Below are 24,322 nucleotides of genomic sequence, written 5' to 3' on the forward strand. Positions count from 1 at the left end.
TCTCGAGGTGATCAATATTTCGACGTAAATTTATTGTTTTGTATGTATGTGTCCATATAATTTTTTCAAGTTTGTTTGCTTATTTTTATATATGTTTTCTACATATTAGTTGGGTCACACACACACACACACACACACATATATATATATATATATATATATATATATATATATATATATATATATATATATTTGATTATTTGATTAATTTGCTTATTTATGTTTATGTACATGTCAGTATATTAGTTTCTTTACGTTTTCATGTTTATTTTTATATGTGTTTTTTACGTATGAATTTTGTCACATATATTTCGCTTTATTCGATAATATATGTTAAAGTTACTCGATGATATGGATCTTATATATTTATCTATCAACAATTAGAACGGTACCATACGTTTATGTATACTAATTCATTGTTAGTATATGGTTTAGCATAAACAATCTCCGAAAATATGGGGTACAATTTGCAATTTTGCGTGTACGTGTCTTCTCTCCTACAAAAGCATAAAGATAAATTATAAAATATGAATAAATCAAAAGCTAACAATAACATTAATAATGAACGGTAATAAAATAGTACCCATTCTTTGAAATTTAATAATTAATGTTTGTGGAGAAACTTCCTTTACGTTAATAATGAAAGGAATACAAGTGACATTTCAGGGACCAACCTACAAAATTAAAGTCCTAACTATTAATGTTGTTAAAAGGTAAAAGAACGAATTGTATTTTAATTAAGGAGTCCGAACAACTTATTATCTTATTAGGCGAATGCTTCTGCGTTATGCAGAAACATCTTTATAGTTGAAATCTTTACAAATATATGTTTTTTTTTTAAATATAACAATAATATTGTTGTTAAATTTGATATAATAATTCGTATACTAAATTGATATAATATGTTGATTATTTTAAATTATATGATAATATATACATCTATTATAACTGCATAATCTCAACCGTTTAAATGACTTCTATTCGCGAGTTACTTTTGAATAAAATTAAATATAATATATGAATTATTGTTATTTATAATTTTTGTTATTGTTAATTAATTTTTTAAAATTTATTTTCTTAACTTTTTAATTTCTATCATTATAATTATTTAAAACATCAGACATTGTTTTTTATTTTAAAGGTAACAATATAATCATTTATATATAGTTATTTTTAACTATTGTTATTGTAAGTTATTTTAAGCTACTTATTTGAAAACTTTTAACGATTATACAAATATCTTTAGAAAATATTTTAGTAAAATTGATATTATAATATAGTTTTTGCATTTACCTTTAAATTGATAATGGTTTACATACTGTTATTAAATTTAATAAATTAAGTATAATATGTTAACAGTTAAAGACATAACTTTATAAGTAGAAGTAAATATATTATTTTAATATTGAAATTTAGTTTATTTATGATTTCATTTTAGGTTTGATATTTATTTAACCTTATTAACCAAATTATAATCATTATTAGAAAGACACTACAATTTATCACATTTAACTATTTACAAAATATTATTTGGGTTGTTTATGATAAACTAAAAATTTATATTTTAGTTGGTCTTGTAATGTTATATTTTAGTTTATAAATTAAATATTTTATACAAATTGTTCCAAAGTTGTAGTTTTAAAATGATAATGGTTTACATCCAACAATATATTAAAACTAATAAATTAAGTATAATATGTAAATAGTTAAAAAAAACATAACTTTATAAGTAGAAGTAAAGATATTCTTTTAATATTGAAATTTAGTTTATATATGATTATACTTTAGGTTTGAGCACAGAATACAACAATATATTTAATTTTTTTACAAATATATGTTTTTTAGATACATCAATGGCATTGTTATTAGCTTTGATATAATAAATCTTATGATTAGTTGGTATAAAAATTGTTTGTTTTAAATTATATGATAATGTAGATATCTTTTAAAATTGTATAATCCTAAATGTCTTATTAACGTCTACCTGCAGGCTACTTATGAATAAAATTAAATATAATATATGATTTAATGATAGTTATAGTTGCTGTTATGATTAATTAATTTTCAAAATTTTATTTGCTTAAGATTTTAATTTCTATCATTGTAATTATTTAAAACATAAAACATTATTTTTATTTTTAAAAACAACAATATAATTTATATATAATTTACTTTTCAGTATTGTTGTTATAAGTTATTTAGAAAAATGTATTTCATAACTATTAATGATTTTAATTTGGTTTCATAAATTTAATGTTTTTAAAATTTATTTGATGAATATTGTTACTTTCTATGATTGTAGTTATTTAAAACAAAAAACATTGTTTTTGTTTTTAAAGAAAATATTATAGTTTTTTTTATATAGTATTACTTTTAACTATTCTTATTGTAACTTATTTTTAAGCTATTTATTTGAAAATTGTTAATGATTATAAAAAATAGTTTCATGGTTTTTTTTGTTAATTTGGAATTACAATTTAGGTTCAACACTAAAATTTATAATCTTTAACTATTTATAAAACAGTCTCTCGATGTTTTTCAAGTTTAAATGAAATTTTGATTTATGTTAATTGTTTAATATTATATTGAAATTAAGATGATAATTGCTCACATATGACAAAATATTTAAACTAATAAGTTAACAATAATATGTTAAAAAGTTAAAGTCATAATTTTATAAATAAAAATATAATATGAGATTTTAATATTGTAGTATAGTCAATCGTTTGAATAACTTCTATCGGTGAGTTATACATGAATAAAATTAAATATAATATATGGTTTAATGTTATTTATAGTTGTTGTTATTGTTAATTAGTTTTGTAAAATATATTTGCTTAATGTTTTGATTTCTATCATTATAATTTTTTAAAACACCAAATATTATTTTTTTATTATAAAGGTAACAATAGAATCATTTATATAGAGTTATTTTTAACTATTGTTATTGTAAGTTATTTTAAGCTACTTATTTGAAAACTTTTAACGATTATAAAAATATCTTTAGGAAATATTTTACTTAAATTGAGATTCCAATTTAGTTTTTTGTATTTGTTACTACAATTTATCACTTTTAGCTATTTACAAAATATTCTTAGGTTTTTTAAGTGGAACAGAATTTTATATTTAAGTTGATACTGTAATGTTATATTTAATTTAATAATTGAAGTATTTTATCCAAACCGTTCAAAAGCTGTAGCTTTAAACTGATAACGTTTTACATACAACAATATTTTAAATCTAATAAATTAAGTATAATATATTAACAGTTAAAGACATAACTTTATACATAGAAGTAAAGATATTATTTTAAAATTGAAAATTAGTTTATTTATGATTACACTTTAGGTTTGATATTTATTTAACTTTATTAACCAACTTATAATGATTATTAGAAAGACACTACAATTTATCACTTTTAACTATTTACAAAATATTTTTTTGGATTGTTTAAGTTAAGCTAAAATTTATATTTAAGTTCACCTTGTAATGTTATATTTAAATTAATAATTTAAGTATTTTATACAAATTGTTCCAAAATTATATCTTTAAAGTTATAATGGTTTACATCCAATACTATATCAAAACTAATAAATTAAGTATAATATGTTAAATGTTAAAAAAAAACATAAATTTATAAGTAGAAGTAAAGATATTATTTTAATATTGAAATTTAGTTTATATATGATTACACTTTAGGTTTGATATTTATTTAACCTTATTAACTAACTTATAATTATTATAAGAAATTGAAAAGTCATTGGAGTTTCAAATGAATGTGGTGAAAGGAAAAATGCATTAGGAGTTTCAAATGAATGTGGTGAAAGGAAAATTATTTCATTTATAATATAGTATGACATGATATGATGATTAGATTATTGCACCATATTACGTCAAAATGAGAGTTTTACCGCAACAAAATTGTTTTAAAACTCCTTTTTGCCGCTAAGGAAATTTGAGAAGTAAAAACAAGCCTTTAAATGGTTTATACATCATACAATATAAAATAAAAATAATGTCTCATTTATTTTAAGAAAAACACTCTACAACCTCCATCTACTAGAACTTGCTTCCACTTATTGTCACCATATTAAAGGGCTGTTTGGCAGAATCTAAATTTTTAAGATCTGAATATTTAAGAGGTCTGAATTTCTAAGAGGGTCTGAATTTTTAAGATCTGAATTTTTAACATGCTGTTTGGTTAGAACCTCTAAATTCCTGTGTTGAATTATAAAAATGACTATTTTACCCTTCTGTCTTATTTTTCGTTGAATTCAATGTTTCTATTTATAAAATAACTGAACCAAAATCCTTAAATAATTATAAAAAAAATATATAAACACCATACAAAGTGTTATGCTCTAATAGGAAGAGGTGAAAGTATGATCCTATAATAAATAAATATATAAAAGTACATTGCTATTTCATGTCTTCACCCTTACAAAAAACAAGCTTACAATAGGCTATGAAAACAAACTAAAATGTATGCTTATGTGGATCACATTAAAAAAAAAGCCTTTTTATGTAAAATTCCAAAAGAATACCAAAATACCCCTTAAAAATTTTCTTGCACCCAACCTTTAAACCATCAACGAACTCCCTTCTTCCGTCCATTCAAAGTCTCGATGCTTCATGTAATCTAGAATAACCTAGTACCACTTGATAATAACAAGGAAAAGACCATTATGCCCTTTATTCTTATTTTTGCAGCAGGTCATTCAATATCTTTTTATCTTCAATTCAGAAACATTAATACCCATCAAACTGCCACCAAGGGTATGATTACAAAATATACAATCTAAACATTAATACCCATCAAACACAACTTTGTGATTTGATTAAAAAACCATTCTGTAAAACATATATTGATAGATCCTCACATGACTTTTCACAAACAGTTGGTGTGCTTTGGAGCTTCAATGACAAATCTGATTTCAACATTTCAGCATAACCTAATTTTAGCAAAATATATCACAAAATCACAAAATCACAAAATCAGAAAAAAAAAATCAGATTTGAACACATAATAATCAAGCATAAAACACAGAAAACGGACTTGAACATAAAAAAATCACAAAATCAGAAGAAAAAAAAAATCTGATTTGAACATAAAAGAGCTAAATTATCGATTTGAACTCAAGTTAGAAGAGAAATCGATTTTCAGATGAAGAAGAGAAAGCTGATTTCGTTTATTTCAAACCAAATCATTCATAAAAACAGAACAAATATCGAGTTTGGGGGAAAAAGCAAGAAACAAACCTGTTGTCGGAGACGGATGACGAAGTCTTGTTCCACACGGCGGCGGCGACGATGTTTCAAGCGGCAATCGTCGGGAAGCAGCGTCGTTGGTGAATCGGGGGTGAAGGGAAGAAGAATGCACAGAGGGAGGAGAAGAGGATGCGTTGTTTTGGTGAAGGATCGATGTCTAGGGCATAATAGGAGTGCGTCTATATTTTTTTTTTAAATTCAGTTGTTGTTAATATCTGAAAAATTAAGAGGTATTTACAATTTTAAGAGGTAAAAAATAAGAGGCAAACAAACAATCTTAATCTGAATTTTTAAGACATTGTCTCTTAGTTTTACAATTAAGAGGTAAACAGACAACCCCAAAGTCAAAATGAGTGTTTTGCCACTACAAAATTGTTTTAAAACTCCTTTTTTCTACCAAGGAGAGTTTGTGAAATAAAAATATGTCTTTAAATGTCTTATAGCGTCGTACAAATTAAAATAAAAATAATGTCCCATTTATTTTAATAAAAACGCTCTACAACCACCACCTACTTGATCTTCCTTCGACTGATTTTTTTTCCTTTCCTTCGTCAATGTGATTCATCGATCCCAACGATCATCATTGTTTGACATCGTTGGCCATCATCCTCGTCTATCACATCTAAATGTTATCATACCCTCATTATTCAAACTTTCGGTTTCAGAATCATAAGAATATGGCTGATGGTGGACAGTCTTTCATTTCCACGCGTTCAATTTCTTGGTAAACGTGCCTTGCACACTTAATTCGAAGAGTCAATAGAACCGGAGAAGATGAGGAGATGGTGAACAATATTAAACATTAACAGTAACTCTTATTTCTTATTTCAAAATTTTAGTTCTTCTTATCTCTTATACCATCTTCATTTTCCCTCATAAATAGAGTAAATAGTGGTTCATCTCCAACCCTACTCCATTTTCTACAAGATTTTTTACCCAAAAAATATATTTTTAGAATATTCTATTTTTATAATTTATACATACATATATATATATATATATATATATATATATATATATATATATATATATATATATATAGTCAAATACATCCCTCTACTAATTATATTTTAATAAATATATATTATATTTTTTTATTTCAAAAATATTACAAATTATATTATCACAAATAAAATGTTTATATATATTCAATTTAAATTAATTATTACTCTATTATAAATAATTATTAAATAAATAAAATTATATTTATAATAAATATATTCAAGATCACAATAATATTTGATTACTCTCTTTCAAGTCTTTAGTATATATTTAATTTTTTTATATGAATTCGATAAATACATATTAAACTTTATATCTATGATCAATTAATAGAAATTAATATATCACATGATATTAAAATATCAAGTATTGCATTTAAATTATAATTAGTAGATAAAATTAAACTAGAAAAGAAAAATGAGAGAGACTAAAATTGGCAACTGAAACTTTAACTCCATTTTTCGAGATATGAATAGTATTACCCCAAATATGGGGGAATAGTATACATATCTCCAAAAATAGAGATGAAAACGGGATAGGGTTAGAGGAGAATACAAGAAGAATGGAGGAAAAAATAGAGTTTGAGGGTGGGTTGGAGACACCTTAGTCCTTTTACTTCTTTACGCTACCGAGAAGACCGAATTCTTCTTTTGATTATGAGTTCAAATTTGACATTACTAGTTTTCTACTTAAGTAGAAGCCTAAAGCGCATGAAGCAGTAAGAGACAGTAACAATTGACTTCAACTGTTCTCGTTAGATATTTTTAATATTAGTGTTTATATATATATATATATATATATATATATATATATATATATATATATATGTTCCTATTAGGCTGGAATGAGTGATAACACTCTTAGCACATTGAAACCATTTTTTAATTTTTTTTATGACACATAGGCTTAGCATGTATAACACAAAAAATATAGGGAGTGATAGTATTTTATTTTAAATAAGTTTTATTTTGAAAAAAAACACCTAATAGTTTTGTAGTTAAAAAGTAAATAACCAATAACAACCTAATAATATTTCTCTCACTTTTCACTAAGTCCATGACGATCCATAGTTAGCGATTCAACTAGCGAGTATTAAAGAAGTAGCTTAACATTAGTTGGCGACTTTTTGGCAAGAGGGGTGGCGATGTCACTCACTCTAGCCTTATAATAAATTAATATATTTTTTTTGATATGTGTCATCTTATTAAGTCCCTAATTAATGTTATGCCACTTGTCAATCTATTGATACTCATTTGAAATTTGAAATTTCGCATTCTAATTACATTAAATTAATAACATTACAATAAATATTAAAATAAAATTAATACAAACTATAAGGTGATATAGTTTCACGTATTTATTTAAATCAACATTATAATTTTATATAACCAAAAAAATGTCTCTTAATAATTTATTTAAAATAATTAATTAATAATTTTGAGTATTTATTATGAAAGTTTAATTAATTTTATAACCATGGTTACCACGAGTTATAAACTATATATATATATATATATATATATATATATATATATATATATATATATATATATATATATATATATATATATATATATATATATATATATTGCTTTTGGCATTATTTATTAGGTAGATAATATATTGATGCAACAAATGAGACTTTTTAACTCTCATTAACGATTTATATATATATATATATATATATATATATATATATATATATATATATATATATATATATATATATATATATATTGCTTTTGGCATTATTTATTAGGTAGATAATATATTGATGCAACAAATGAGACTTTTTAACTCTCATTAACGATTTTTAATTTCATAGGTTTTGGATTATGTTAACAATATGCAAATTATATTATTATTAGTATAAGATAACTGATGTTTTTGCTTCAAGATTTTTAACTCTCACTAATGATTTCTAACATTTAGTTTGTACACTATCTGAATAACTTATCTAATAAAAAGTTCTTTTAAGAAGTTGCGTTAAAAAAATTATGTTATAAATTTTGAGAATTGTATTTATGTGGTATAAAAATAGGACATTGTTTTCTTTATTCACCCGGGCATATTCCGTCTCTAGTTGTTATATATATATATATATATATATATATATATATATATATATATATATATATATATATATATATATATATATATATATATATATATATATATATATATATATATATAGAGAGAGAGAGAGAGAGAGAGAGAGAGAGAGAACCATTATTGATAAAGGATTAAGAAACCAATAGATTGGATGTACATTCATACATTGAACGCAGATAAACCGGATTATATCATTAACCCACCACTTTACTAAAAACCAAAACTCTTTCTTTCGTTATAATTCTTTTAAGCCACGTTTTTTATCGGAAAAAAACTGAATATTCTATTGTTCAATATTTTTGGTCATCTTTCTATTGAGATCTATGTTGATATATAAAAAATGTGTTTTTTTTCGAAAAAAAACCTATTTTGTTTTGTTGTTTTCTTTTTCAATATTTAAGTTTATTTTATCCAAGTAAAGCTAATTTTACCAAAAATCTTAATTTTTTGTCCTCTATTAATAAACATCATCATCAATTAAAAAAAATCGATTAGTTCATATTCATATTGTGAATCTAAATTGTAAATATTTCATTTTTAACATTCAAAATATATTCTTATTTAGTTTTATAATATTTTAACATTTTGATTATTCGTAAATTAGTTTTGTAAAATCAACAAATCAATTTATTCATATTGTGAATTTGAATTATATATAATTTAGCTTTTAGAATTCACAATGTGAATCTGAGCAATTTGTACTAAAATTTTGTTTTTTTTTTTTTTTTTTTTTTTGCATATATATGAATCATTGTTTAAGGAGTACCCAAAAATATCGTTTTTGATATATTTATTAAAATTTTCCGTTACAAAATAATCCTTAACTTTTTTGAAAACAAAGAAATGAATTGAGTTTTTTTTTTTTTAAATCATTTTCTGTATATCAATATTGATCTCTATGAAAAGAGTATGAAAAATCATGAACAATTGTGTATTCCGTTTTTCTTTTTCGATAAAGAACATATCCTAAAAAAATTAAACGAAAAAAAGTGACTTTTGTTATAACCTGATGCATGTGCGTCAATTGTAAAAGCATACAACCATTTCTTTTGCCGTTGATTGATTCAAAATCTAAAGTTTTAGATTAGTTCCTTGGTCCCTTGATTAATAATGGTTCTCTGTTGTAATTTTTTCCCCTTTCTCTCTCTCTCTCTCTCTCTCTCTCTATATATATATATATATATATATATATATATATATATATATATATATATATATATATATATATATTGTAGTATCGTGATTTTTCATCCGAAGTTTCCCTTTTACTTATAATATGTTAAGAAGAATACCTTAGCGGAAGTCTTATCTTAATTAATTACAAAAACGTCACCAATGTTACTTTATGACCAAAACATGTTTGATCAAAATAAAAGTTTTCAAAAACCAACACCAAAAGGAAGTTCTCAAAACCAAACGTAAATGAAAACTTAACAATATGTCAAAAATGGTATCACTACCTAAGACATACCAAATGTAACTTTCGCAGAAGCCCTGTAACGTCCCAAAATTCAAGACTAAGAATTTCTTTTAATAGAACATTACTTTAAGCAAATTCATCATTTCAAAACATAAACAGAGTATTAGTTTCCAAAATACACGTTCGTTATCAGAGTAAACATTCCTAGGCTGTCTATGGTGTGTGCCATGGGATCACCCCGAGCTCTTCCCTCCGCTACCGGAAGTACCTGAAACCAAAACTGAAAACCGTAAGCACGAAGCTTAGTGAGTTCCCCACCCTACCACATACCATGCATAACCACATACTGCACATACTGGGCCACGCCCGCTATCCTGGGCCTCGTCCCTACCTCGGGCCTCGCCCGCTACAACGGCCCCGCCGCTCCAGGCCCTGCCTGGCTTCGAGCCCCGCTCGGATACAGATCTGTTTCACTTAAGCCTCGCATGTCACAGGGCCCCGCCCACTAACATATAATAGCACATAAACATATCAGATCACATCACATAAGCTAAACACATACTAACGGATCTTGTCCTAAGGCCTCGCCTATCTCTGGGCCCCGCCCTTGTCCTGCTACTGATGAGTCATGGAACCCCGTCCATACTCCTGCTGATAGTGAGGTACGGGCCCAGCCCACCCTCACTCCTTCCCTAACTTGGGTCTCGTCCCTGATCTGCTGCTACTGAGATGTGGAACACAATCCACACTCTGCTATTGGTGAGATATGGGACCTCGCACACACTCACCTCCCTACTAGGCACATACAAGTATCACACAGACAACAAGTATAAACTATCACATTGTGACATCCCCAAAATCACGGCCAGAAAAGACCGGTTTGTTTATGCTTTGTTTAAAAATCAGAGTAACATTTTAAATAAAAGTGTTGCAGAATTTGTCCCAAAACAAAATATGATAGAGATTTATCAAAAGCATTTCCATAGAAATGTATTTCATTAAAAGACTTGGGATGTCATGTTCGTACAGATCAAAAGCATAAACAATACAATATAAGCCTTACTACATTATTTCATATCTACAGGCCTATATCCGTAATCCCTCGTCCAAACATCATAACTATGCTCAAGCGTCACTACCTATAATACATAAAACTGAGTGGGTCGGGCTTGGGAGTCTGGTGAGCACATAGGGTATTCAACCCACAATAAATAAGTTTATTAACTTCATTAAATTAAACAAACCTGATTACCCGTTCCCGTTATCCTCACATTACGTCCCTAAGCATCTATCATAAGGGACCTGTCCTAAGGATTATCATCGAAACGGACACTACTGCTAAGGGGATTCCTCAACAATAAATGTCCTTAAGGCAACCATGTGGGGGATGGAGTACATCTGGTGAGCACACAGTTCAGATAAACACACAGTTCGAATAAACACCTACAGGTTGCGAGCCTGCTAGTGTTCCACTGGACTGTCTAGAATAGTCCGTGGTCGTCATCTATACTCTGCTAGATGACTGGATCATCAATAACATCTATAACGAGGCCTCTCATCGTTTTATCTTGTCACACAACAACTATTACATCTACCCATGTTTTACCCAACACATTTTATAGATATAAAATACATATACAGTTTAAATCATTGAAAACATGTATAAAACGTTCATCCAGCATAGATAGCAAGTATTTAGATAATATGCACACATAGCATGTAATTTATATTAAATACTTCATATCTATGTGTAAGCTGAAAGTAACTATGCACTCACTTGTTAAAGTGATGATTCCAAAATCGGGCAACGCTTGCTTCTAACGATTCTATTTTCCTTCGACGAAACCTAGCATTATTATCGCTAAATTTTAGTCTAATATTTACCGTGACCAACTATTAGTCTTAGTATTATTATTATTATTATTATATAAGCGTTAAACAATATTTTCCAACCACTATGTACAAACAGGGGCCAGACATAAAACACCGGAGGGCAGGACCATTTTGGCATATAGCACTTCTGAAACCCAACAACCCTATGCGGCCCTTTAAACCAGATTCCCCGTACCGCGAGTAGTTAAAAAAAAATATTATAACGACACTTATATAAGTTATAATAATAGCTCAAATATTTATTATAAGTTCATAATAACAATACTAATTTTAAATATAAGTTATATTAAAATAAGGTAAGCATAACTTACTTACAAGGGGGTTTTAGCTAGGAGTCGGGCTCTACAGGGGCAGAATTTCGTCACTGAATCTTTCTAAGAAAGATTCGTGCAACGCTTCAGCGCTCACCTTAAAATACTAAACTACAGAAAGATAAGTCGAATCACGAGGGACCGAAATGCTCGGGGGATAAGGAGAGAAAGACTCTTGAATCAAGAGAATGGTGCAAGAAATATGAGAGCCCAAGGCTCTTATTTATACTAATTGAATTTTCAAAAACTACCTTCCATAATTACTTAATGACCTTTTAGTTATATAAACAACTAAATACCCCTCTATAATACTATTTTAAATGGATTTAATGATATTTGTACTAAACTAATGTCGAAAGAACTCAACATTAGTCTTATAATGACCACATCGTCGATACCTTTCTAATGATATATACATATGTATATATATATATATATATATATATATATATATATATATATATATATATATATATATATATATATATATATATATGTACGTATACATGATTTATACTTTATTTTAATACGTAAATATGCTATTATAATTTGTAACTCGTTCATACGAACTCCGTTTTTGACGTTCTTTATATCCACGTGTAGGTGGAGACGTACTTTACAACTTTCGTTTAGACTCCGTCGGCTAATTTTGATTTTATTTTTAAAGTTATATTTTTAACAGGCCAGGACATGATTGGTCCATTAAAATCTCATAACTTCTTTATCTGATGTCCATTTTCGTCTGTCTTTTTATCGTTACGCTACTAATAACAAGATCTTCGATTCTCATTTAGGTTGTGTCGGCTAAAAATCACTCGATCTAATATTCGAATTTCGGGTTGTACACTGCTATTCCGAAACTTCAAAAAATCATAACTTCTTCATACGAAGTCAGATTTGGGCGTTCTTTTTATCGATGTTCTTAGTTTAACATATTCTATGAGTTTTGTTTAGATCGCTAAGGCTAAATCTCGCTCTATCGTAAATTCACTATTTATGCTTCCCGGTATCGTGTCGGTTCCGACGCGAAACTTCGACGAGTCATAACTTCTTCGTTATAACTCGGATTTTGGCGTTCTTTATATGTACGAAAACCTTGTGACATATTATACAACTTGGTTAAGATTATTTACTCTAAATAATCTTTTTGTCGAAAAGTCATTTTCGACCCCTATTGCCTCTAAATTGACTAGCCCGGATCTGCGGGCGTTACACACATAAACCATTCCTTGGGCACCCGCCCTCTATCATTGGACCTCGTCCCGAATATCATACTAGCACACTGTGCCTAGGGCTAACCCCTGGGTCTTCTACTCATAACTACATGGGCCGGCATTGTGGCTGTAGACCCATTCATACAAAGGGAAACTCACCTGCACTGGCTGAACTTGCTGATGATCCCACTAGCCGCTGCCCGAAAACTCTCTGAACTCCAGCTCCACCCGCTCCCCGAGCTACCAATAACAATGCAACACTGAGTCTAACTGACCCTCGAAAGACTACCAAGTCAACTCTGGTCAAAGTCAAAGTCCTGGTAAAAGTCAACCTTCTAGGTCAACCCTACTCGTCGAGTCACCGTACTCTACTCGCCGAGTCAGTCCATGACTCGCCGAGTCTACCGATTTCCGAGTCCTGACCTGTCCAACTCACCAAGTCCCTAATCGACTCACTGATTCGAGTCTAAACTCGAAGGGTTTGGGGTTTCGCGACCTGACTAGCCGAGTCCAAGAATAGACTCGCCGAGTCCAGGACAATCATCAATAGACTCGCCGAGTTGTTCATCCAACTCGCCGAGTTCCTACCCAACATCATCTGACTTGACGAGCTGGTCATCCCACTCGTCGAGTTTCTCCAAATCTTCATGCTACTCGCCGAGTCCACTCAAAGGACTCGCCGAGTCCATTCAGCTCTCCAAACATGCAGATGACTTTTGAGTCATGCAGGGACTCCAAACCATAGATCCATACTTCCAAAGCTCAATCCCCACGTAAAGTTGCAAACTTTACGTATAACTAAAGAGATCTAGGCTCAAAGCATACTAGGGTTTGGTTTAAGGACAAAAGGGCTTCACCAACTACTCATCTTATGATGCTTTATGACATATTGGACCATCTCAACACTAGATCTGAAGTGGCAACAACATATCTAAGCCCCTAAATCGAATTGGGTCTCAAATCTCAATCAACCATAAAACCCCCAAATCTCATAACAAAATAGATCTAGATGCAAAGAAGGGAAAATGGCAACTTAATACCTCCAAGATGAACACAACTGAAGTAGATGTCGGATATACACCTCTCCTTTGAAGCAACCTTCTTGATCTTCAAGTTCCTTTCCAAAATTTCCTTCCTCCAAAGCTATTTCTCTCAAATGATGGAAGCTCACACGAAATCTAGGGTTTACAGGTTCTCTAGGATGATATGGAGGCTGAGGGATGGACATAAGACCCTTTATATAGGATACAACTCCCGGAATTAGGGTTTTCCTCGCACAGACCAAACTCGCCGAGTCTCCTTGGCCGACTCGCCGAGTCGGTCACTTACTCCTTGACCCGGATCCCGCTTGGACTCGCCGAGTTCCTCCTTGGACTCGTCGAGTTCCTCCTTGGACTCGCCGAGTCCCCCCCCTTAAAATTAGGGTTTTTCTTTCCTTTCTTGGCCTTCAAAACTTTGGGTGTTACAACTCTCCCCCTCTTAAACTAAACTTCGTACTCGAAGTTTGCTATGGCCCACCGCCTGCGATCTGCCTCCAATAACTCACCAATTAATCCAACACCAACTGTCTACCTTCGAAGGCCTCCCGCTCGGTCATTCCGGCTAACACAAATCCTTGCGAATAATAGACTCGGGTCACCCTGACCCTGAACATCCTGGAACACAACTTACTTACCGACAATCCTTCTGGTACTCACCGAGTACTCCACTGAACCTATAAGGGTTCACCCCTTCTTTCCTTGCACAGTTCCTTGCCTTCCCAAGGCAAAGCTCCATAACCAACTATTTCTTCTGTCACTGTGAAGGCCCTATCCTTCACCAACTCCATCACCCCCGCTATTTCCAGTACGGGTCATCACCGTCAGCAACCACTAACACTCCTCTCTGCCAAAACTTGGTGTCGAGCACCCCTCGGCTCACTAACCGAATTCCACCATAACCGCTTGCCCACACCACTACTGACTGGAAATTTATGCCATTCCTTATCTGCCTTCCGGATGAACTGAGACCACTCTGGTCCTTACCAACCTATCAATATCTGGATTAACGGCTTCCACCAGTAGCTAGTCCCAACACCACCACTAGTCGCTCCCAGCGACTTCCGAAGAAACTTCGACCACCTATAACTGCTCAATCTATTCCGCCATTCAGGCACAACAAACCTGGGATCCCCGATCCCTAACTTGACACTAAGGTCCCTACCAGGTCCCACCTGTGCTGCTAAAACTCACGGGCCTCGCCCACGGGTCCCACCCGCCTCTATCCTTCTAGTCCCACTAGTCTAATCACTCTCGCTCGGGCCTCGCCCACGGGTCTCACCCAACCATACTACTGAGCAACCCTGCTCCCAGGTCTCGTCTACACTGCTAATCTGATACGGGCCTCGCCCACGGGTCTCACCCAACTATATCCTGGAGCGGCCTCTGCCAAGGTCTCACCTCTCTAGGGCTATACAGGCAAACTCCCTATCATTCTCATCCACTACCCATTCCTGATCCTTATCTGATCACTAGGAGATAAGGGCCTCACCCCAACTCCGCTAACGAAGCTACTAAGGAATCCTATGGCTTACCCGTAGCCTTACATCACCATCCATTGCTGACTGCTAGTGAATGCTACGGCTGCTTCGTAGTCTTACAACACTTCCACCACTGACTACTAATACGAAGGCACCCACGTGCCATTAGCTCTCAAGATCCTCATTTCGACTCCCTCGAGTCCTACGGGCGATCCACAACCTGAATTCCCAACCACGTACTAACATTACCATCACACGCACTAGCTGATGGGGAGTGTCTCAAACTCCCAACCCCGAAATCCTCAATCCATCAAATGCTGAACTACTTCTTTTCCTTCTCGGAGGTCGCACACTCATTCTGGGTCTGCGTGCTCCTACCTTTGCACACTCGGAGGATTCTCCCCCACTTCGATCCTGCTTACCCCTTGTTGCTCAAAACTCAAAAGAAATCCCAATCCTTGCCACCATTCCATAATCGATCTGCTGAGGAACCCAAGCTTACCATAGCTAGGGATCTAACCAATCCATTTCTAACACTATAGGACTCCGATCTAGCGAAACATATCAAGTCCCTCCCAAGCATGCTATAGTTACTGCATCCCATGTAACCTTCTCCAATAGGGCACATCCCCTCACTACCATTCGAATATCCAAGGTATGCAGATGGCATATCAATCGATCACAAGCAGGTAATATAATACTCACAGATACATGCCTACTAACATCGGTGTAGTACCATAACAATAGAGTTACTACAAAGGGAAGGATTCAAACTACATACCTGCGATCTAGTGCGGCTCAATCTTGACTTTTTGCGGAACGGTGGGCGCCTGGCCCTGAACTCTCTCCACCACCAAGACGGGACATCGAGACTTGAAATGACCCGGCTGGTGACAATGAAAACATCTCTGATCCCTGTGAGGTGGTAATAGTACAATCCCTGCTGAAATGACCAGTCCGACCGCACATGAAACAGCCAGACTCACCACCGCTACCACTTCTGCACGCGACCCCGTGCGCCCTGCCACACTTCATGCACCGGCTGCGGTCCTGATAATCCCTCGACCTCGAATTCGATCCCTTGGGCCTTTTGCCCGAACCTGCAGCTACCTGAACCTCATCCGGCTTCCTCTTCCAGATCTGCTCCAAATCAATTTTCCTCTCTCTAGCCCGAGAAATCATATCTTCCAAAGTCTTACAGCTGATCTGCTCACGAACTACCGGATGTCATCCCTCAACATCTCATGGTATCGGGCCTTCTTCATCTCGTCATCCGCGACATACTGCGGTACAAGAATAGCCCTCTCCCTGAACTTGGCGGTGATCTCCGCCACAGTCTCAGTGGTCTGCGTCAAATCCTGAAACTCCCGTGCCAACTGCTGCACCTCAATAATCGGTGAAAACTCCGCCCTAAACCTGGCCGAGAAATCGCTCCAAGTCATCGCGTCCAACGCGGCATCATCCCCTAAGCCATGACCAATCTCCTCCCACCAATCCCTCGCTCTGTCCTTCAGAAGACAGGAAGCGAGTCTGACCTTGTCCCCCTCAGGGCACCGGCTCGTACGGAATGCGTTGGCAACATCAGCCAACCATCTGCTGCTAGCGATGGGGTCCCTAGCCCCATGATAATCTGGTGCCCCACAAGCCCTGAACTCCCGAAATGTCAATGTACGCGCTCCCATCAAAGCCATCATCTCAGTACGGAAGGCTCCCAACCTCTCATCCAAAATCTCCAATATACCCTCCTTGACCGTGCCAAAGATCACAGGAGTCTGATCTAAAATACTACGCTTAACCTCGGCGGATATCAACTCCCTCGTTCGCTCCTCGAGCTGCTCGACCCCTGAACCCGATCCTGATCCCTCTCTGACGCCTGATCCGCCCGCTGGCCTCTCTCTCAACGTCACCATGCTGAAAGCATAATACTGTTGGATAAGGTGTCTAAGTCCATAACTATTTCTGGTCAGTACTTGACCCGACCCGGCATGGTCCATTTGGGTTGCATGGCACCATGCAATTGGATAGACTAAATGAGAGGAATAACACTTGGAGATTATTAATATATTATAAGTTCTAATCTATTAATAATATTATTTGATTAGTTTGATCAAGAATTAATTTAGAATTAATTAACTGATCAAAAGATAACTAATTAAATATATGGGTTGATTATGTAAATCATTCATATCTTGTATAGTGGGCTAAGAGGCTCCATGGATTATCAAGTTGGGTTCTACCCATAGGATGCTCCATGGGAGTTACAAACCCATGGGTCATGGAAATGAAGAGTCATGACACATTAGAGTTTACACTATATAAGGATCCCATTCTCCACCAAAATCAGTTATACACATAAGAAAAAAGGGGGCTAGGCCGATTTCAAGAAGTGTGTGTTCTCTCAAAAGTCTTTCCAAGAGCATTTGGTGTTGTGTGAAGCATTTGAGGCATCACACTTGGGGTGCTAGGCTCACAAGGTTTCAAGGAACATAAGCAACAACAAGGTAAGTTATTCTATCTTTCATTCAAGTTAAAAATTGTTCCCCATGTATGCTAGATAGGAATATAACCTTGGAATTCAACATTGCATGATAATTAGACAAACATAGATCCAAGGTTATTAGGGTTGCATGTACACTTAGGAAGTGTTAGAATGCTCAAAACCCATCAGTGGTATCAGAGCCTAGGCTTGTTTGTTTGTTATTTGTCCTTAAAAGTTGAAAAAAGTTGAAAAACTTGTTGTCTGCCTGATGAACTCGCCGAGTCCATGGGGAGACTCGCCGAGTTCACTTGTATCTTCAACCTACTCGCCGAGTAGGTTCATGCACTCGGCGAGTAGGAGCCACAGAGTGCAGATTTTCGACTTTAGTTGCTGGAAATGGACTAGAAACATTACCCTAAACTGTTTTGGTACTTGAAAACTTGTTTTAGATGGTGTAATATGTTTGCTAATCCATTTACAACAACTAGTTATCAAAATTACAAAGTTTTAAGTGTAATTTTGATTCATGAAAGTGTTCATATTCATGTTCTTGATCTTATGATGTTTAGATGATCATAGGAATTATTTGTAACCTATGTGGTAGTTTAATTCTTGATCTTAATGTGTTTTAATGGAGTCCATAACTTGTCCTCAAGTTATGGAAAACCAAAAGTCACTTGAGTTAAAACCATTAAAAGAACACAAGAGTTAGAAAAATGAAGAGTCTTCATTTTATTACTTTAATAAACTCATAAGTTACAAGAAATGAAAAGTTTTGAAAGCTTAGAAAACTTGCCCTCAAGTTTTGGAACAAGTAAAGTCATGTTAAAAACTTTAGTTCCAACCCTTAGAATTTTAAAAGTTAAAATTTAACCCTTATACTTATATTATTATGATTTAATAATTATATATATGTATAAGAACAAAGTCGTCTTATCGCTAGTACGCCTCATTCACGAAGCCGGTCTATAAGGTGGGTATAAGGTTGTTGCCTAGAAAGTGGCAACTTAATGGGTGTCCACTCTCACCCACCGCTTGCTTGACTGGTGGAGGGTCGTTAGCCGAACGGGTAAGACAAGGACTTATACTTCTCATTAAAGTATGACGAATATTATAAAAGTAACTAAATGTTTTATTAAATTCCCAATCTTAGTTACTTTAGGAAAAATGTGAATAAGGTGTTAATCCATGAAGTTACACTTTACACTTTGTTTAAGTCGTTGGTGGAGCGTGTGTAGTTAACCGGCACACTAACTTGGACTTAATAAGGTAGGTAAAGGGTGACTTAAGGTTTATTATAGTATCGGTGGAGCGTGTGTGGTTTACCGACACATCGATTGAGTGATAAACTTTAAGGGTACCAAGTGATTTGCATGGTTACTTCACACCTTGTTTTGTGATCCTCGGTATCCCAGTCACAAAACTTGGAGGGCACACTCGAGATTGAAACATGCCTTTGAAAAGTTCATTGAATCTCAAAGAATCTAGGAATTTCTAAGAACCAATCAAAAAACCTAATATTTAATATTTCGGTTTTCATGGTGGAAATTGGTGAATCGTCATTCACCTACCTTTCAAATATGTTATAGCTTAGATTACGACATACCTCTTCTAAGTTATAATATACTGTGATTGGATCCTAGCCTTAATATTACATTTGGGTGTTTTAGTAAGGACTCTCTAAATATCTAAACTAATCTTGTCCTTTTCCTTCAGATGTCTTCAAACAATGCTGCTTCTGGCTCTAACCCTAATAACTCCTTTACCCTTATGAACTTGTGTGGGAAAGTCAATTTTGATGGATCCAACTTCAATGAATGGATCAGAAACATCAGGATGATTACCCGCTACGAGGACAAAGAATATGTCCTTGACAAGGAGCTTAAGGAGATTGATGAGACCACTGCAACTCCTTAGGAGATCGCTGACTTTCAGGCACATGAAAGGGATGCTACGAAAGTGGCATGCATCATGATGGCCACGATGACAGCGGAACTCCAAAAGTCTTATGAGGATTTCTACCCTTATGAAATGCACCAAGATCTGATGGAAAGATACCATCAAAGTGCACGACAAGAGAGGTATGAAATCATCTGCTCCATGATAACAACCATGATGAAGGACGGGGAATCCGTCACGAGCCACATGCAGAAAATGCAAAGGTATGTGGATCGATTGCTGAAGCTTAATGTGAACTTCCCTGAGGAGCTTGCAATAGATATCATTTTCCACTCCTTACCATCGTGCTATGATCAACTCCGCATGACATATCACATGAATAAGGAAGAGGTCACACTCAGCAAACTTCGGACCCTTGATAGCTCTTCTTCAAGTGGAACCAAGAAAGGTTTCGTCACTCCTTCTTCTGACCCAAAAGAGGCTGAATGCTTCTATTGCCATGAAAAATCACATTGGAAGCGGAACTGCCCAAAATACCAGCAAGATGTGAAAGATGGGAAAGTTAAACCCAACCACGCAGGTATTTACACTATCATTTCTAATAACTCACCCCATTCAAAATCTTGGGTCCTTGATACCGGTTGTGGTATTCATATTTGTTGTGACTTGCAGGGACTAAGAATAAGTGAGAATGTGGAGCACGGAAGAATAAACTTAATCATGGGGAATAGGAAAGCTTTACCTGTCACCAAGATTGGAGTTTATACTTTATCGCTAAGTAGTGGGTTTAGTTTAGATTTGAATAAGTGTTGTTATTCGCCAGAAATGGCAAGAAATATTATTTCCTTTCATGCATTATATAAACAAGGTTTCACCTTTTCATTTGATAATGAAGTTGGTTCGATTAATGCTTTCTTTAATAATGTTCTTTATTTCAAAGCATTACCTTGTGATGGCGTGTATGAAACAGTATCTGTGGTTGATAACTTAGGAAATAATGTATTGTGTATTGATTCTGTTAATAATAATAACTTGGATAAAGCATCATTATGGCATTGTCGTCTTGGACATATAAGCAAGAAACGCATAGGCCAACTCCAAAAGGATGGAGTCTTGGAGTCATTTGACCTAAAGTCAGATGATAGTTGCGAATCATGCTTACTTGGAAAAATGACAAAGTCACCCTTCACAGGATCGTGTGAGAAGGGTGAAGGTTTGTTGGACCTTGTACACACGGATGTGTGTGGACCATTCAAACATGCCACAAGGGATGCTAATCGTTATTATTTGAGTTTTACTGATGATTACAGTAGATATGGATATGTCTACTTGATCAAGCATAAGTCAGAGACTTTCGAAAGGTTTAAGGAATTTAAACAGGAAGTCGAGAATCAATTGGGCAGGAACATTAAGATGCTTCGATCCGATCGTGGTGGTGAGTATCTTAGTTCAGAGTTCCTTGACTATCTAAGGGAATGTGGGATAGTCTCACAATTGACACCTCCCAGGACACCACAGTTGAATGGTGTGGCTGAAAGGCGTAATCGAACCTTGTTGGATATGGTTCGTTCCATAATGAGTCGAGCTTCGCTACCAATCTCATTCTGGGGGTATGCCTTAGAGACTGCCGCCCATATCCTTAATCTAGTCCCTACAAAGAAAGTTGCCAAAACTCCTCACGAGATGTGGATTGGTAAAGTACCCAAACTAGACCACATCAAGATTTGGGGTTGCGAGGCTTTCGTGAGACGCGAGAATCATGATAAGCTTGAATCCCAAAGTGAGAGGTGTATTTTCATCGGCTACCCACAGCAATCCTTTGGTTACCTCTTCTACAGACCTAGTGAAAATGTGGTCTTTGTAGCTAGGAGGGTTTTCTTTAGAGAGAGAGTTCATAAGCCAAGGAAACAGTGGGAGGCAAGTTGATCTTGAAGAAATTCAAGAGTCAAGCGGTGAAGGAACTTCAAACCCTAGCACTCAACTTGAGGAGGAAACTCCTGTTGAGCCAATTGACAAATCTGTACCTCTAAGGCGTTCCACAAGGGTTAGAAATGCTCCTGAGCGTTACTATGGATTCCATATTACTGCAGAAGGAGATACACTTATCAGTGATGAGACACTGATAGGTCTGGATGAATCTAACAGTTACGCGGAAGCCATGGCAGGCCCTGAGTCAGCCAAGTGGAAAGAGGCAATGGACAACGAAATACAGTCCATGTATGACAATCAAGTTTGGAACTTGGTTGAGAATGTACCAGGTCGTAAGACAATAGGGTGCAAATGGGTCATCAAGAAGAAGACCGACATGGATGGTAAAGTACACACTTATAAGGCTAGACTGGTTGCAAAGGGCTTCTCTCAAATTCATGGAGTGGACTATCATGAGACCTTTTCTCCAGTAGCCAAGATTAAGTCTATTCGGGTTCTGTTGGCCATAGCTGCATTTCATGACTATGAAATATGGCAAATGGATGTCAAAACCGCTTTCCTTAATGGAAAGTTGGCTGAAGATGTTTACATGAGTCAGCCAGAGGGTTTTGTCAGCAACGAGTACCCTAATAGAGTGTGTAAGCTTGAGAAATCCATTTATGGATTGAAGCAAGCACCTCGCAGATGGAATCTTTGCTTTGATGAAAAGGTCAAGGAATTTGGCTTTTCTAGGATTGAAGATGAGTCTTGCGTGAATGTCAAGGCTAGTGGGAGTATAGTTAGCTTTTTGGTGTTGTATGTGGATGGCATACTACTCATAGGAAATGACATCCCAATTCTGCAGGAAGTTTAGTCCTGGCTTGGGAAGTGTTTCTCTATGAAGGACCTAGGAGAAGCTGCCTATATTCTAGGGATAAGGATCTTGAGAGATCGGAGTAAAAAACTAATTGGACTTAGTCAGAGTACCTACTTGGATAAGGTGCTGAAGAGATTCAGCATGCAGGACTCCAAGAAAGGAGAGTTACCTATCCAGAGTAACGCCAGATTGAGTAAGACACAAAGCCCTAGCACTGAGGCTGAGATAGCAGAAATGAGTCGAATACCTTATGCTTCGACATTAGGATCAATCATGTATGCTATGACCTGTACTCGACCTGATGTAGCCTTTGCCCTGAGCATGGTTAGCAGGTATCAGGCGAACCTTGGCTAGGCACACTAAGGACTGGGTCCTTACCCTTGGTGGGAGTGATGACTTGAGAGTTGTAGGGTATAGTGATGCTAGCTTCCAGACTGATAGGGATAATTTCCACTCTCAGTCGGGCTGGGTCTTTACCCTAAATGGAGGAGCGATTTCTTGGAAGAGTTCCAAGCAAGAGACAGTGGCTGATTCAACTTGTGAATCAGAGTATATTGTAGCTAGCGAGGCGGCAAAGGAGGCGATATGGCTGAAGAACTTCATTGGAGACCTTGGAGTTGTACCAGCTATTAAAGAGCCAATGGAAATTTTCTGTGATAGTCAAAGTGTTGTTGCCTTAGCCAAGGAACCAAGGGATCACGGGAGATCCAGACACATCGACAGAAAATACCATTTTATCAGACATCGGATAGAAGAAGGAATCCTCGTGGCAAAGAGGGTATCATCAGATGAGAACCCAGCAAATCCCCTCACGAAGGGACTGACTCGGGTTAAGCATCTCCAGCATGCTCGGAGCATAGGCCTGAAGGATGATATTAGATTTAGTAGTTAGATAACCCAGAAATTTGTAAAGTGTAATTGACATATGATGAATAAAAGGTGTTTTATTTATGAGTAAAGTGTTTCTATCTCTTTTCGATCGTTTACTATATTTCTTTTGCATGTTTTGACTTCCAGAATAATTTTGTTTGGTATAACATATTATTCAAACCTCCACAGTCGGTCATATGTCGGAAGTAGGTATGAATCAAGACTGTCATGATTGGTTGCAGAGGTCTAAGGTGTTGGACAAGGCTACAACAATCATGAGTGCTCATAAGTTCTGAGCATTAGACACAACCCACGCTCACTGGAATCACTTCATGGAATTCTATCTCGAGTGATCGTGAGACATTAATATCATATGAGTCCTTAAACCTAGAGATATGATTTGTTACTTACAAGTTGGTTATGCATTAATTGTACGAAAACGCATTGGTAACTCGATGTTATAAAACGTGCTTTTGTGTATAATTCAATGAGTGGTAGAACAAACATATGAGTCGAAGTTTATCTGTTCCTTCTTGGATTAGAAGCTGATA

This window comes from Lactuca serriola, chromosome 4, assembly GCF_051521515.1.
Source record: "Lactuca serriola cultivar US96UC23 chromosome 4, Lser_US96UC23_V15, whole genome shotgun sequence".
Classification (NCBI taxonomy): domain Eukaryota; kingdom Viridiplantae; phylum Streptophyta; class Magnoliopsida; order Asterales; family Asteraceae; genus Lactuca; species Lactuca serriola.